The sequence below is a fragment of the Notamacropus eugenii genome, chromosome 1 (assembly GCF_028372415.1).
Source record: "Notamacropus eugenii isolate mMacEug1 chromosome 1, mMacEug1.pri_v2, whole genome shotgun sequence".
Lineage (NCBI taxonomy): Eukaryota > Metazoa > Chordata > Mammalia > Diprotodontia > Macropodidae > Notamacropus > Notamacropus eugenii.
In genome coordinates this window covers 426708601-426726428 of record NC_092872.1, presented here as the reverse complement: position 1 = coordinate 426726428, position 17828 = coordinate 426708601, and the positions used below count along the sequence as shown (strand labels likewise).

The following is a 17828-nucleotide window of genomic DNA, read 5'->3' as shown; positions in this document are numbered from 1 at the left end:
AGTTGAGGAGGCAAAATTCACACATAAAATAGGCAAGTAGCAAAGTTGAGATCATGCTAAGTGCCAGGTTGAGCATTTCAGACAATGAGCCCTCTCTGAGACAGACACTTCTGGGAGAGTTCAGTGTGGATTTGTTGGGGGAAGGGGGTGGTGGTGGTGAGGGTGGGAGGGAACAGGAAGGTTCTAGAAGATGAGGGTAGGCCTTGAAGGATGGAGAAGAGCAAGAACATTTTAAGGAACATAACCTAAGCAAAGTCACGAAGGTGGCAACTAATGTGTTGCAGTTGGGGACCAATGAGGAGACCTGTCAGGATGGAGAGGAGGAGGCTGAGGGTAGGGGAGATATGGGACATAAAGATTGAAAAGTACTGTGCACCCAGGATTCTGAAGCAAGCAGCTGACTAGCTACCCCAGAAGGTCTGTTTCTGAAATCTCCACTATTTTCCCAGAGGACTGCAGGCTCAAAGATGTTGGTTGTATTTTAGGAGAGATGCTACAAGGAAAACTTGACCTGTAACTCAAACACTTTACTTCATGGTGTGTGAAGAAAAACACTCTTTATCTCCGGAAGCAGCCCAGCTTTGCGAGCTGTGGTTAACGTTTATGACAGGTGATATACCATGGGCATTGCCTAGCAAGATTCGGACCTCACACCTCACAAGCCCTGTTACTAGAGATTCTTCTAGCCTGGGAAAAGCACAAGAAATTTTGTTGGAGACAATATTTTCTGGGAAGCAAAGAGGTTTTCATCATCTTAAATCAATGCTTTCTACCTTTTTCCCCTCAGACAGCTAGTGACCAGATATCACTGGCCTAGTCACTCCTTTTTGGGAATTGTGGAACTCCTTACATCCCTTGTTGAGAACTGAGTTTTATTCAGTGATTCTTTTTTCTTGTTGTGCAGTCATTTTGGTCGTATCCAATTCTCAGTGACCCCAATGGGGTTTTTTGGGCAAAGATTTTGGAGTGGTTTGTCATTTTCTTCTCTCGCTCATTTGACAGATGAGGAAACTGAGGCAAACAGAACTAAAGGACTTACCCAAAGTCACACAGCTAGTAAGTGTCTGAGGTCAGATTTGAACTCAGGAAGATGAGTCTTCCTGACTCCAAGCCCAGCACTCTATCCATTGAACCTATGAGCTGCCAGTGATTCTATAAAGGGGTATAAACCCCCAGGGAGATCAAAGACAAATGTGGAAAGGCTACCTTTCTTCTGTTCTGTGTGTATCTATTTACACATATGTTGTCTCATTAGGATAGAAATTTCTTGGGGGAAGGATTTTTTTTAAACTTTCATTATATCTGTGGTGCTTCTGCTCAGTTCTAGAAAATACCAAGTGCCTAATAAATGTTTGTGGATTGATTGATTGAAAAATCCCATATATACAAAAATATTTCTAGTAGCATTTTTTTGTGGTAGCAAAGGATTGAAAACAAGTGAGTTGCCCTTGATTGGGGGAATGAGTAAACACATTAGCATTTACTGGGTTATTACTATGTTGTTGGAAAGGATTAGTATGAAAAATTCAGAGAAAACTGGGAAAAAGCAGAAAAATTATGACCCTGACTAGGATGGTATAAAGGAAAGGGACACTGAAAGGACATGTCCATGTCCAGCATTGACTTCAGAGGATTGGTGACGAAGCAGCAGGGTGGACTACAGATGCAGGATGAGGCTTACATATGACTAAGATGTTCATTTATTTCACTTATGTTACAAGGGAAGGTTCTATCTGGGCTAGGTGGGGGTGAAGTAATCAGAAAAAGACACCAATATAAGAAAGCATCAATAAAACATTTCTTTCCCTCTCCCTCCACAAAAAACTTCTACATTTGGGGAAGAGAATTGGACCCTCTTGGGTCAAGGGAGGCATTACCCTAGGGGAGAGGGAGAAAAAGGAGAAGGAAGATCTAAGGGAGTCTGAGGATACCTTGGGGGAAAGATCTTTTTGTTGGAAGGTTGTATTGGGTTTTTAAAGATCCTATGATTGAGGTCAGTGAAGATGGAGGCTGATATAAATTCTAGTTCATAAGAGGCATGGTAGAAATAGCTATGGACTTGCAATCAGATGAGGAAGCTGAGACAAATAAAGGTTAAATGACCTGCCCAGGGTCACACAGTTGGTTTGTGTCCAACTCTCTGTACGTTGTACTGCCAAGCTGCCTCCATGAGGGGAAAGATCCATAGAGATCATCTAACCTAGAGGTTCTTAACCTTTTCTGTTACGGATCCCTTTGGCAGTCTGCTGAAGCCTATATTCTCCTTAGAATCCATAAAAATAAAATGACAGGTTTTCAAAAGAAATCCATTATACTGAAATAAAGATGTAAATTTTTTCCCCCCATTCAAGTTCAGAAACAAGCTGATAGCTATCCACACAGTCCCTGTGAGGGTCTATGGACCCCAGGTTGAGAACTCTTGTTCTAATCTGACTGGCTCATTTTATACATGAGAAAACTAAGATGTAGGGGGTTGGGCAGCATAATATAGTGGCAAGACCACTGGCTTGGAATCAGAGGCCTGGGTTAAAATCCCAGCTAGGTCATGTGCTAGCGGTGTACCTTTGAAGCATTCATTTAATCTCTCTGAGATTTAGTTTCCTCAACTGCAAAATGAGAATATTTTGCACCATTTTTCTGGTTGAGACGATTTAGGGGTAGAGTAGTTAAAAGAGTGCCGGCTTTGGCACCAGGGGACCTGGTTTCTAATTCAGGCTTTGCTGCTTATTAGCTGTGTGACCTTGAGCAAAGCCCTGGACCTCAGTTTCTTTCTCTGCAAAGTGAAGGTCCAGCCCTAAATGGCTCTCTCTCTCTTCTTTATTCCCTACATTCTGGCTCCTGACCTTTTTATTCAACTGAAACTACTCTCTTGAAAGTTACTAATGATCGCTTAATTGCCTAATCTAATGCCCTTTTCTCAGTCTTCATCCTTCTTGCCCTCTCTGTAGTCTTTGATACTGTGGATCACCCACTTTTCCTGAATTTTTTCTTTTCTCTGTGTTTTCTTGATACTCCTGTCTTCTGGTTCTCTCCCATCTGTCCTTCTCAGTCTCCTTTGCTGGATCTTCATCCAGGTTATTCCCATTAACCTGTGGATGTCCCACAGGGGTCTGTCCCAGACCCCTTTCCCCCCTCCTTCTCTAGTCACTGTGTGATCTCATCAGCTCCCATGGATTCAATTATCATCTTTATGATGATGGGTCTCAATTGACTTATCTAGCTGTAATCTCCTTGCTGACCTACAGTCTTGTATCTCCAACTGCCTATTGGATACCTTGAACTGGATGTCCTGTAGATATCCTTAATTCAATAAGTCTAAAACAGAACTCATTATTCCCTCTCCCTGCCTCCCCCAACCCTCTTCACTTTCTAACTTCTCTACTAATGTTGAAGGTACCTCCATCCTCCCAATCATTCAGGCTCACAATCTAGGGGTCATATTTGACTCTACTTTTTCTCACCCTCCCCCATATCACACCCCAATATTTAATCTGTTTCAAAGGCCTGTCAATTTTACCTTTGTTACATCTCTTGTATATGCCCTTTCTTCTCCTCTGACAAAGCCACCACCCTGGTGAATGTCTTTTTCACTTCACACTTGTACTACCACAATAGGCTGCCCATTGGTCTCCTTGTCGTAAGTTTCTTCTCATTACACATCCTGCACTCACCTGTCAAAGTGATGTTCCTAAAGCTCAGGTCTGACCTTACTCAGTAACCTCCAGTGACTCCTTATCATCTCCAGAATCAAATATAAAACCATCTGGTTGGTGTTCCAAGCCCTTTAGGACCTTCAGGACCCCATATGTCTTGTCTTCTTATGCCTTTACATCCCTTCCACTCGGGAATTCTGTGATCCCCAGACACCAGCCTCCTGGCTGTTCCTTGAAAGAAGACCCTGCCTCCCTGCTCTGCTCATTTCTACTGATTGCCCTCTGTTCCTGGAACACGCTCCCATTTCATTGCTAGCTTTTAGGTTCTCTGGCTTCCTTCAAGTCTCCATGAAAATTTTACCCTCAACAGGAAACCTTTCCATGTCCTTCTTAATTTTAGTGCTTTCCCTCTGTTGGTTATGGCCAATTTATCCCATTTATACCTTTTTTTGGATACATAACTGTTTGCATATTATCTCCCCCATTAGACCATGAGTCCCTTGAAATCAGGGACTGTCTTTTGCTTCTCTTTGCCTCCCCAACACTTGGTACAGTGCCTGGCACAGTGTAATAAATGTTTTTTGACTGACTAATTAATGAAGATTCCTTTCAGCTGTAGCTCTGTGCGAGTCTATGTTCTTGTGCCTCTCAGTATTCTACCCTGTGTGATTTGGAGTGGCAGACACAATGCTCATCACCTGCCAGGGCCTGAAGCCTGTTTGTTTCTCAGTGTGTCAGCACTGAGTCGTTCTCATTTTCCTGATGGGCTTGTAAATCAGGGAATCTTTAGAAACATTCCAATGCCATTCAGCAAAAAATAAATAAAAATTCAGGACCACAGTTCAGAGAGCACCGGATTTGGAATCAGATGTCTTCTGTTTTAAGTCCTAGATCTGATAGTCTCTGGGTGACTTCAGGCAAGTCATTTAACTTTTTTTGTCTCCCACTTTCCTCATCTGTAAAATATTTTCATTGGTTTCAATGTTTAATGTTCCTTCCACCTCTAAATCTGTGACCCTCTGACCATCTGAGTCTGAGGTGAAGTGTAGTACAGTAGAAAGAGGGCTGACCTGGAGTCAGAGGACTTGAGTTCAAAACTTGCCTCTGGTACTCATCACTGCCTGATCTTGGACAAGACGCTACACTTTGGCCCTTTCTTTCTTCATCTGTAAAATGAGAAGGTTGGAGTAGATGGTTTCTGAGGTCCCTTCCAGCCCTGAATCAATGACATTATGATATATGATGTTTAGTATGATGTAATTTCCAATTCTCACAGACTAGAATATTGTAAAATGGGGAAGCCAGAATTGTCTGTGTATGTAGGTACTACCTGAATATAAGTATATAATATGCACACCCATTTACATACATATATATGTCTCTATATATGTATATGTGTATTTGTGTGCATGTGCATATATACATACACACATATACATACGTTTTATATATATATATACTCACACATACATGCGTATATACATTTGGATCTGGTAAGGAGCCCTCTCTCTTAAGGCAGAGCAGCACCTTTTCTGCAAATAGACAGTTGCTTCGGGGGCACTGAGTAGTTAAGTGATTTGCCCAGCCTCAAATAGCCAATATGTGGAAGAAACAGGATTTGAGCCCAAGTCCTTCTAGCTCAGAGATTAGCAATCTCTCCCGTATACTATGTCATTTATCTATATCTATAGCATAGGAGCTTAGAGATAGATCTGGAAGAACTTTTAAAGACCATCTAGTTCAGTCTACTCATTTTACAGATGAAGAAACTGAGATCACTTTAGTTAACATCCCCCAGAGATAAGTGACTTATCCAAGGTCGCAGCAGTGAGCATCAGAAGCCAGAACAGAACCTGAATCTTTTGCTTCTAGATGTGGTTCTTTTCCATCATATACAATATACCATAGATATCTAGGTATCTACTCCATATCTATCCTAAGAGAAATAAATATTGCATACAAACGATATATACACATACATAGCTGGTAGCATGGTGTGAGCAGAAAGACCCAGATTCAGGTCCTACTTCTCACATCTTTTGACTGTGAGACCCAGGGAACATCAGTCAACCTCTCAGTGCTCTAGGCAACTCTCCCTCTAAGACTATAAGTTGCAGAGAGGGTATCAACCTTCCTTGGTAGGGAAAGTTTCTTCACTCGGGAGTTCCCTAAACTAATAAAATCATAAATCTAGCTCTTATCAGTCACTATCATTGTCACTGTCTAGGTCATCTATCTATATCTTTACCTGTTCATATCACCTATCTATATCTATCTATACCTATATCTATGTCTATATTCATATCCATATCTAGTATTATCTCTAATGCTATCTCTATGTCATCTATGTTTATGTTATCTATTATCTATGTCTCTATGGATATAGCTCTATATATGTATGTATACACACATATAAAATAATTTGATCATCATTGTCTATGAACAAAACTTTCCTCAGAGAAGTTATTAAAATACCTCTATAGTCAGAGTGTGTTTATGGGGATACTGACATATTGTGGATGGAAAAATGTCATATTTGCTAGTGAAGGAGGGACATTCTGCTTTTGTTAGTAATTGGCCAATTCCCATGAAAAGTTGTAAAAAATAAAAAAAATCTCCATTTTTCACAGGCAACCAATTGACAAAGCAAAGAGAGAATTTGTAGTGTTACAACATTGTGCCTCTGGTAATTATGGCAAGGTATTCAGGAATACAGCAATTACTAAGGACATTTTTAACAAGTCAGCCCTGAAACTGCTGAAGTTTCAGCCTCTAGAAATTGGCTTGGGAGAAAAAAAAAAGTACTTCTAAGAACAACGCAGTAGGGTTGAGTAGCTATAGTAGCCTGTGTTTTGTTCCTCTTGTGATATGCTATTAAAGAAATCACCGTTTCTCCCAGTTTTGGAAAGAGGGACTGAGTCTAAAATCATAGAATTTATCCTTGGGAAAGGCCTTAGAGACAAACATATCGCTAGCAAGGTTTTGTGTCAATGCCAATTGCACAAACTATGTCCAATACTGGTAACACCAACCAACCCTGAGCAAGTGCTACAAATTGGGACAGGGGCAAGTGACAGGAAACATCTCCCAATTTTGGAGGAAGATAGGTCCGAGATAGGGATACTAGAACATCAATTCCTGCTGGAGAGGCTGCTGTCTTGGGGAGAGAACAAGGTGGGTGATGAACTCATCTCTGCTAGCCACCTAGCTTCCTAACTAAATGACTAAAGGATGGCAAGTGTGAATAGACATCTAAAGCCCTGCTTGTTCTACCCCAGTTACGGCTTTGCTTGGGATTGTCTAGCTTACCTCTCATTTTGTGGATGAGGAAACTGAGGCCCAGAAAAGTTAAGGCTTACTGTGGCAGAGCAAGGGGTTGAACCTAGGTTTTATGAACTCTTGAAAGTTCTCAGATGGCCTATGGCCATAATTAACACTGTCTAAGAGTGGCTAGACATCTATCCTTGTTAATAAGTTTGGCCTTCCATTTCCAGTCTACTCCATATCTATGCTTCCTATTTCCTCAACAAGAAATGGCATTTTAGAAGATAATAATGCTCTATTGAACTGAGAACCATGTTTTATTATCCTGAGGCATGTCCAGACATTCAAGGCAGTATCCTGAAGCTTTCTCAATCAAAATGAAGCGGAGAAGTTACTGGAGGCCCATTGGATGAGGGCCAGTGCTGAACTATGGCCTCAGATTCCACTAAGAAGATTGTATGATTCTCACTACAGAGCTTCCAACAACATCTGTATGTGAAATGTTGACCACATATCTGTGGCACATATCTGTGCAGTGGTGATAGCATTTGTATGTGCACTAGTGACAACATCTGTATTTGCAATGGTAACATCTGCATTGCAGTGGTGACAATATGTGTATGAGCAGTGTTGATGATCATGTTGCAGTGGTGACAGCATCTGTATGTGCAATAGTGACAACATCTGTATTTGCTATGATAACATTGTAGGGGTAGGGGTGATAATATCTGTGTGACTAGTGATGACAATTCCTGGGTGTACAGTAGCAGTAGCATCTGTATGTGTCCTCTTAAGTCCAAGGGGAAAAAAATCCCCATGTCACGTGGAATTTGAAATGTTATTTTATTTTCAGATTCTATCTCATGCTAGGAATGATTTTGCTGAATTACCATGAGAAAGGCTAGTATTATTTTGCTTCTCAGTCTTGGTTTAAAAAATGAGACATGGTAACATATAATATAATATATATTATACATATTATATGGTAACATATACGTGTGTGTATATATGTGTATGTATATATATGTGTGTGTGTATGTGTGTATGTGTGTATATGTGTATGGAACTGTGGCTGCGCTCTGGATTAGGTTTTTCAATGTGAGGCCTGCCTACACCACCTACCACCACCCTTCCAACAAATGTCAGTTCTCGTAGGAAATGTTTTGCTATTGGTGATTAGTTTCCTCTTTCTTTTTCTTCTAACTTCCTTAATGCTTTAAAACTTCACCAGTAGAGACTCTTATGGGGCAAATACTGCATTCATAAAAAGAATTAACTCCAGGTAATTATTGTTATTATCATCTTTGGAGGCAACTGGGGTTAAGTTGGTTGCCCAGGGTCACATAGCTAATAAGTGTCTGAGGTCAGATTTGAACTCAGATCCTCTTGACTCCAGGCCTGGTACTCTGCCCACTGAACCATCTAGCTGTGGAACTGCTTTTTTAAAAGAGGTTTAATCACTCTCACATATTATAACTGAACTTCCTTAGGTTAATAGAATATGACTCTTGAGGGAGGGTTAGGCTTATACTTGGTCACGGAGAATGGAACTTCTAGAAGCAATGGATGAAAATGAGAAAAAGTTCTGGATTTGGAGTTGGAGAACCTGTGTTTGAATTCCAGGTCTGCCACCTGTTATCTGGGTGACCCTGAACAAGTCACTTACTTATCATCTCCGAGTCTTATTTTTCTCATCTGTTTAATGAAGGGTTGTAAAAGATGGCCTCTAAAGTCTGCTGTAGTTCCAGATCCATGACCTTATGATCTGAAGAACTCCCTAAAAGAGTTGTCTGAAAATGAAATAGGCTGCTTTGTTAGTAAGTGAGCTCACTATCAATTCAGGTGTTCCAGCAGAGACCGGATGATCAGGGAGGTTTGGCAAGGGATTCTAGTACTTTAGAAGATGTTTAACCAGATGGCCTTTGAGATCTCTTAAGGATTTTATAGGGCAGCTAGGTGGTATAGTAGCTAGGGTGGTGGGCCTGGAATCAGGAAGACCTGAGTTCCAATTTGGCCTCAGACACCTACTAGCTATGTGACCCTGGGCAAGTTACTTCACCCTGTTTGCCTCAGTTTCCTTATCTGTAAAATGAGCTGGAGAAGGAAATGGCAAACCACTGCAGCATCTTTCCCAAGAAAACCCCAAATGGGGTCACGAAGAGTCAGATGCAACTGAAATAACTAAACAACGACGACAGAAATTTGACAGGCAAATAGCAGGAGGGTGGACATTCCAGGCACAGAGAATAGAGAGAGTAAAGAAAGATCTGGAAACAGAAGGATATGTTCAGAGACCAGAGAAATATAATAGTAAAATAACATTCCTTTTTTTTTTTTTTAATTAAACTCTTTCTTTGTAGAAAGTCCAAAGACAAAACCATCCCAGGAGAGCTATATCTGAATGAATGAAGGTGGCATCAGTGTGTGTCTTTGGATGAACCCATCCAAGTTTCCTAGCATAACTGAAGGATGGAAGGTCCCAGAGGCTGCCCTTGTTACCCGACAAGAAGCCCAATTGTTCCCGGCTTGGCCTCAGCCACTTCAGGGTTCACTCTTGCTGTCAATCAGGGTTAGAGGGTGGCAGGGAGAGAAGGAGGAGAGGTGAAGGGGAGATGGTGCTTTTCAGATAATCAGACACTAATAGATTCACAGTTCATCGACTTCAAAGCTCCAGCTCTTAGCAGAGCAAACAGTCACTCTCCTGCACCGATATGTGACTTTCTCCCACCACCTTCTCCTCAGTTTAAAAAAAGAGTGCAAAGGTGAGGAAAAGCCACAAAACTGATAGTGGTGAAGTGTTTGCTGTTGGTTAGGGGCTTGTTACTCTCAATTCTCAATATCTGTTACTTACAGGGTGAGAACAGGTTCTTAATCATGCGACAAATTGAAGTGATATTATTTTGATATGTTGCCAGATGGCAAGAATTTGCATTTTTGTTGTTTGCAGAGCTCAGATCAGGAGTGGTTGGGCCCCACAGGTAGAAGGAGAGTCCTAAAAATCTGCCCTGGGTTGGTGGGGACAAATTTCTGCTGTTTGCTCGGGGGTGGGGTGTGTATGTGGGGGTGAGGTATGCTGGCCAGCCCTGCAAAGTGCCTGCTTTTTCCAGAATTCCCAGCAACAAATAGGAATGGCAAAAGAAGAGGAAAAGGGAGAAGAAAGACTCATGAAATTTTTTAATAACCCAGAAAGATTTGTGTTTATATCACCAGGTCTTATGAAAAAAAAAAGACAAGAGAGAAGGAAATAAACATTTATATAGCACTTAATATGTACCAGGAACTGTGCTAAGGCACTTGTTACAAATATTATCTCACTTGATCCTCACAACAACAAAGTAGGTTTATTATTATTCCCATTTTATAGTTGAGGAAACTGAGGCAAACAGAGGTTTAAGTGACTTGCCCAGGGCCACCCAGCTAGGTTGGCATGATAGCAGTCTTCATTGCTTTGAAGGGTTGTCCAGTAGAGTGAACAGAACAGGAAGAAATAGGTGGGGTGCACAATGTAGTGGATGCATTGCTGGACTTAGAATCAAAAGATGTGGATTCCAATTCTACCTCAGGATCTTACTAACTGTGTTATCCTAAGCAAGTCACTTAACCTCTGTTTTCCTCAGGTTCCTCATCTGTAAATGGGAATAGTAATAGCATCTACCTCACAGGGTTGTTGTGTGGCTCAAATGAGGCAGTGTATATGTCATGGGGCTTTGCACATGCCCACATCACCTAAGAGTGTGAGATGGTAGGGACTTGCTTCTGGGAGAAGATATTCTGTGTGCTTCTACCACATGGGAAGGAGAAGCCTTGTTCCACTGGCTTCATAGCCTGAACAGGCTGCATCTTTAAAACTATTAGACTGGGATTGCCTTTTTCTCTGTGTGTGTATCTCTGCTATTTCTGTTTCTGTCTCTCTGTCTCCCTGTCTCTCTCTTTCTCTGTGTCTCTATCTCTATGTCTGTCTGTCTGTCTTTCCAGTGGCATCCCAGGGGGGAGGGTCTGTTCAGTCAAAACTGAGTGGGAGGAAGGGCTACCTTTCCCTTTTCCTTAAGTTCCTGACAGATGAGTTTAGTTTTGGCCTTATTTCTTTTGTCATTTTCAGTTCTAGGCCCAGGCTGTGGAGTCTTGAACTTGGGAGTTTGAGCCTTGGTGACCTTGGAGCTGGGATTCCAGGATAGCAGTTGCTGTGAGCCCAACAGGGAAGCCCTGAGGAGTGGAGTGCAGGGAGCCCAGCCTGGGAAGCTTTGGACTTGAAATTTGATGGAACCATGCTATATAGGAACTGAGCTGAGTTGTAAACTTCATTCCCCTCCCTTCTGCAGAGACTGAGTTAGTGTAAGAGGAGGGAGATTATGACTCTTCCTCCCCACATTCCCACTGAAATGTTTATATGCTTGGTTTTTTTCCTATAGCTTTGAAATAAATATTCCTTTGCAAACACCAATCTGATTGTCAAGTGGTTAAATGGAACTGGGGTTCTGGAAACCTCTAAATTTGATGTTACAACAATTACCTGAGCCAGGCAGAGACTAGGCACCTCTCCTTCCCCATCTTCCTAAGGGTACCATGGTACTCTGGGGAACAGAGGCAAATATAACATGCCTTGTCTTTAGACAGAGGGAGCCAGAGAATGAATCCCTGTTGCTTGTGAAAAGCACTTTTCATACCTTAAAAGATGATATAAACATGAGTTATTATTGTTATTGTTGCTAGGGAAGTAGATTTCAGCTTGATTCTTAGACAAAGTTCTTAACAGAATTCTCTAGAAGTGCGAAAATGTATTCTTCCTCCCTGGAGGTCTTCAGGCAGAGTCCATAGAAAGGTTTCCAAATCCTTCCTCAGACACTTACTTGCTGGAACTTGGTGTGATACTGGGTCAGTCATTTATGTTTTATCAGCCTTAGTTTCCACACTTGTAAAATAGGGCTCATGATAGCACTTAACTCATAGAGTTATAAGGATCAAATGAGATAACATGGATTTTATGGACTTCAGAGTCTCACAATAGCTATTATTCATTTCTGGGTTGGATCAAGTGACCTCTGAGTTCCCTTCCAATCTATGGACATCTCGGAAATCTCCCTCCCTCCCACCTTGCTGGGCCTGAGGATGAGGCATTCAGAATTGGAAGGACCTTAGAGATTTCCTTAGAACTTCTCATTGTATACAGGTGATTAAGACTGAGCTTTAGACAGAAGTTCACTCACTGGCAGCTGAGCCTGCCTTTGAACAGTTTTCTAGGCCAGGATTTCTCCTTCTGCTGGGTCACATTACAGACTAAGATATGAGTTCCTGGGGGGAAAAAAGGTTAAACAAAACTTTGGTTCCATTTCCCCAAAAAATTTTCAGAAAAGAAAAAAAAATTGGGGGAAAAAGGATGTCCCCTTTCTGCCAATTCCTCTCCCCCGAATTTTGTCTCCAGACTTTAAGTTCTCTAATCCCTAAAGGGTTCACATGGTTTTTGGAAGCTGTTTCTAATCCTGGTGCAGGATAAAGAAACTTGGAGGCCTAGGCTTCAATCCTGTCTCTACCAACTATGTGATAAGGGCAAGTCATTTCTCCTCCTCTTTGCAAACTGTGATAACGCTGCTTAAACTGCTTTGTTGTTGTTCAGTCGTTTCCAACTCTTTGTGACCCTCTGGATCATATTGTCCACCCAGTATTCTTGGTCTCGAGTCAGGAAGACCTGGGTTCAAATCTAGCCTCAGACAAGTCACTTCACCTCTGTTTGCCTTAAGCCACTGGAGAAGGAACCATTCCAGAATCTTTGCCAAGAAAACTCTATCCAGTGACCACCGAGCTGCCTCCTTTCACTTATAGAACTGTTGTGAAGAAAGTACTTTATACATCATAAAATACTATAGAAGTATGAATTATTGTTATGATTGTAACTATCATTTACTAAGTAAGTTTTTTTGTTGGAATCATCAGTAATGTTATTATACTGACCTACCTTTTCAAGTGATAGGATTATCCCTTGGACAAATGAAAAGCATCTGTTAAGCAGTTATTTTTTGGTAAATACTGGGCCAAATGCTGGGGAGACTTATACAAAAGCAAGACTGTCACTGTTCTCAGGACCTTCTAGTCTAGCAGTGGGGAATGAGATTCCTCAGAAAGGACCATTTTTGTCATCAAGTCTGCGCTGCTTTATTGTAGTATGGAGGTAAGCCTGGGACCTGGAAAATTATCCATTGCAATCTCTATCTAGCTGGTGCTACCAAGTTAGAAAGGCTTTGAGGATTGGCCAGATGACTGACCATACCTGTCCCCTGAAGACTAGCCTTGCAACATTTATCATGACCGCTCACTAGAAGCAGATCTGTGAATAGGAATTTGGAAACCCAAGCCTGGCCAAATTCAGTTGTGCAGGGGTGAAGGGATGTGAGGGTAGTGCGATGGGGCTGGGCAGCCTGTGCCCTAGAGAGGGCAATCCAAGCTTCCAGAGTGGGACTGAGGGCCCTCTTGTCGTCACTCAATCAGGACAGTCCATCTTCTGACTCTGAGCCTTTTCTCTGACTTGTCCCCCGTGATGGAATTCTCTCCTTCCTCATCTCCACCTCCTGTCTTCCTTCAAGTCCAACTAAAATCTATCATTAGATTATGAACTCCTTGCCAGCAGGGACTGTCTTTTATCTTTCTTTGAATCCCCAGGGCTCATTACAATGCCTGGACAACAGCATCTGTTTAGTGTGTCACATAGTAGGAATTTAAGAAATGTTTATTGATTGACTGACTGACCCCGATTCTCCTTAATGTTAGCACAACTCCTCCTGATATTATTCCCAATTATAAGTGGGAATATTACATATCCCCAATATATTATATTATATTAATATATTTAATATTGTGTTTTATATAAATATGCTTTTATATAGTATAATAATACACTATACTATTTTAATATTATATCAATATGTAAATATATTGATATGTTATATCTTGTACATCCCTTGTTGGTATCTTGTTGTTCGCATGTTGTCTTGATTAGACCAGAAGCTCCCTGAGAGTAGGAATTGTTTCACGTCTTCCTTTGTATATACTCCCATTGCTTAGTACTCTGCCTGGCACATAGTGGGGTGCTTAATATATGCTAATTAATTGACGATCTGATTTTACTCCCAATGTCTTCCAAAGACAAGATGATAAGATGGAAGAAAAAGGAAATAATCCTAGAGGAGGAGAACAGGGGCCTGTTTTCACCTGTATCTGACATCCAGGGCCCAGGCCCCAGGGCATTAAGGTGATTTTCCTATCACCTTTCCTCCAGAGCCTGAGCCAGGAGGCATGGAGGTTAGCCTAAAAAATAAAGGAAAGAGAAGATGGTCTGGCCCTGGCAGGAATCAGGAATAACCACTGGACAGTCCCTATGATCTGTTGGTATCCCTGAAATGTCAAGAGAAGGAAAGGAAGGCCAGTAAAACACTGGGTGGATCATTTGTGGGGAATTTATACGAGAACATGGATAAGAATCACACGGCATAGGGCAAGGAAGGATGAATTACTATTGGTGAGTTCACAGATTCATTTGAATAGTGAACTTTTTTTTCCCTTTCCTTTTTTTTCCCTGCCTTTTGCCATAAAATCTATTTCATATAAAAATGGGAAAAAGGAGAGCTAGGAGATTGGAAGGAGATGGGAGTTCTATTTAGATAAGGATAACGATTTGTTGATTATTAATTATGCTGTGACCTCAGGTCTAATTCAGGTCACTGCTAATTTAATAGAGTTTAAATGGGAAGAGACACTTTTCTCCCTTATTTCTGGTTCAACAGCTGTTTCCCTCAGGGAGGAATCCATTGTTAACAATTAATTCATTCCCTTTTGCCATATTCCAGAAAGGGATTTCCCTCCTCCACTGAGTGCAATAGAAAGAGCTTCAAGCTTGTCATCAGAGGATTGGGTTCAAATCCTGACTTTGTTACTTACTATATATGTGACTTTAGGCCAGTCATTAAGTCTCTCTGGGCCTCAGTTTCCTCATCTGTAATGTTTGGGGGGGATAGATTAATTGGTCTCTAAGGCCCCTTCTGATTCTGTGATCCACTGATATTGACTTTCCTAGGCCCACAGGTAAGAGGTTCATTTACTCAGAATGAGATTTGACTGTCCAGTGCCTGAAGTTGTTACTAAGAGCTGCACTGGGGAGGGCTGTGTACTGAGGTAACCAAGGGGGTCTGTTTGGCTAGATTCTGGGCAATGAGCTCCCCACACTGTTTCAGGCTTCAAGTGCTGGGTTCTGTGACCTTTACAGGCTCTAGCGATACTAGATTCCCTCCCCTCACTTTCTCAGGGCCATTTGGATAAACTTTGACCATGGTTAATGTTTGCTCTGTGTTTTTCTTTCATTAAGTTGGATCTTCGTGTCTTCATTTCCAAAGATTCCTCCCCTTGCTGAGTGAAAACTTCTAGATGTTTGGGGCCTATCAGGTGAGGACTTAGCAAAGGAGGCAGGTCTTTTTGGATGCTGAGGTGGCTGGGGTCAGGTGGTAGGGTAAGGGAAGAGCTGATGTAAGGAGAGGAACTTGAGTTTGACCCTTGAGTAGTTGTGGTCAATGTATCTCAAACACAGTGTTCTTAAACTAAGGGCAGAAAAACAAAGCAGTATAAGGGTGAGTTACAGAAATTTCCTTCCTATTATTCTTAGTAGATGGTTTGTCAATAGGTAGCTGATAAAACAAGTGGCTTACTACTAGACTCAAGGACCATCTTCTGCAGGATATTTTTTTCCCCATCCTCTCAGCTGCTAATACCATCCCCTTTGAAATTATTTCCTAACTGCTCTCTCTCTCTCTCTGTCTCTCTCTGTTTGTCTCTCTGTGTCTCTCTGTCTCTGTCTCTCTTTGTCTCTTTCTCTCTCCCTCCCCTCTTTCTCAATATATGTATGTATTTACATGTATACACAAGCATATAGACACCCCCCCATTTGCATGTTGTTCCCCTCTCCCCATTAGAATATAAACTCTTTTTCTTTGTATCCTCTGAGCTAAACACCTTGTCTAACCCATACTAAACACTTAATAGATGACTTGACTGATTGACTGGATAACTCTAATACACAGTAAAGATCGGCAAGTATGAAAAAGTGAAAAGGTGAAAAACAGAGTGTTGCATGAAATCTCACTTCCTGGGGAAGATGGCTTTTGAGTTGGACTTTAAAGGACACACAGAAATTCACCACATTGAGTGAGAGGGAGGGCATGCCAGGCAGGAGGAACAGCATAAGCAAAGGTAGGTAAGAGTCAGGGGAAAGAGAGTAGACCAGTTGGATTGGGTAACAAGTAAGATGAGTTAAATAATTGCAACAGATCATGTTATAGTCACAGAAAATCAGAGCATGTAGTCTGGCCCTCTCATTTTACGGATGAATCCAGGTAATGTTGTAATGGAACATTAATCTTCTTGAGCAGGGGCAAAGAGGAAAAATTGGTCAGTATGTCTCCAGTTCTGACATGGGGAGAGGTGGCCCTGGACAAATGACAAAAGACTGCACAATCTATCCACTGGCGATATTGTTGTAGAGGAACTGGGGATCTCAGGACCTAGGACTGGATGGCACTATCCCTTAAGATGTGTCTCATACATAGCAGGTGCTTAATAAATGCTGGTTATTTGGTTGACCAATGGCTTAAGCTTATCTAGTTCTCTGTACTCTGACTCACTGGTCACCCTTCCCCTTTTGATCCCCATTTGGTTTCTCAAGTTTGCTTTCCTACTGGAAAGAGAATGTGCTGACTAGCCCACATGAACATCTTGGTCCTGAGCAGCCTATCCATTTCTTGTTGTAAATGGATGACTTGGTGTTCCATTTATCAATCAGTTTTGGATGAGTCTCTGTCAGCATGAAAGGCTGTCATGTGGAAGAGGAATTAGGCATTTTTCTGCTTGGATCCAGAGGGCAGAAGTAGGGCATGTGAAAAGAAGTTGTAGGAAGACAGACTGGATTTTTAAACATAAGGAAAACTTCTAAGAATTTGAGCTTTTCAAAGGTTGAATAGACTTCTGCGAGAGGGAGTGAGTTTTCTGTTCCTGAAAGTCTTCAAGCAGAAGAGAGTCCAGTCAGTCAACAAACATATATTAAGCACTTGCTATGTGCCAGGAATTGTGCTAAGCACTCTGGATATAGAGAAAGGCAAAGACATGATCCCCAGTCTCAAACAGCTCACATTCTTATGGAGATAACATGTAACATATAAACAAATAGGAATACACAGGATACATACAATGTAAATTAGAAGGCAATATCAGAGGGAAGGACTAGCTTTTGGGTGAACTGGGAAAGGCCTCCTGTAGGAGGTAGGATCTGAGTGGAGTCATGGAGGAAGGCAAGAGGTAGAGGAGGTAAGAAGGATGTCTATCTGTCTCTTTCTTCTCTCTCTCTCTCTCTCCTCCTTTCTCTCCTTTCTCTTTCTCTTTCTCCTTTCGGTTTCTTCTCTCTCTCTATTTCTTTCTCCTCAATTACCACACTAAGATACTCTAATTATTTTGTCCCTGGGGCATCAGAGCTGGAAGAGACCTTAGGAGTCATCTAATCTGACCTTTTCATTTCAAAGAAGAGGAAATCTTCCTAGAGAAGGCAAATTTCTTGGCTATAGTTCCTTGCTTATAGGTGTCATGGTGCCTGGGTTTGTAGTTGGGCTTGAACCTAGGTGCTGTCTTTACTAGGCTACACTGCTTCCTCCCTCTGGGACTTGACTGATGAAGTGGAATGTTTTTCTACCAAGAAGCCCCCAACCTTAGGGTAGCCTCTTACTTTAGGGAGCATCCCAGTAGCTGCAGAGGAGGCAAGGACTGACTGCTCTAACTCCTGTCTCAGGTGGTGAATTCATGTTCTGGGCTATATTCAGAGGTGAAAATACTGAGTATGAATCCCTGTGGTCCTGCATGAGAAATGTCCAATGTCTATGTATTCCT

General features: G+C 41.7%; 1 long non-coding RNA gene across 1 annotated transcript in view; it reads left to right on the top strand.

Moving 5' to 3' along the window:
- Positions 1–11351, top strand: part of LOC140518935 (uncharacterized) — an 85513-nt gene extending 74162 nt beyond the window's left edge. Inside the window, exon 4 of the long non-coding RNA XR_011972051.1 lies at positions 11017–11351. This is a non-coding gene — a long non-coding RNA (uncharacterized lncRNA). The remainder of the gene's footprint in view (positions 1–11016) is intronic.
- The last annotated feature ends 6477 nt before the right edge of the window (positions 11352–17828 follow it).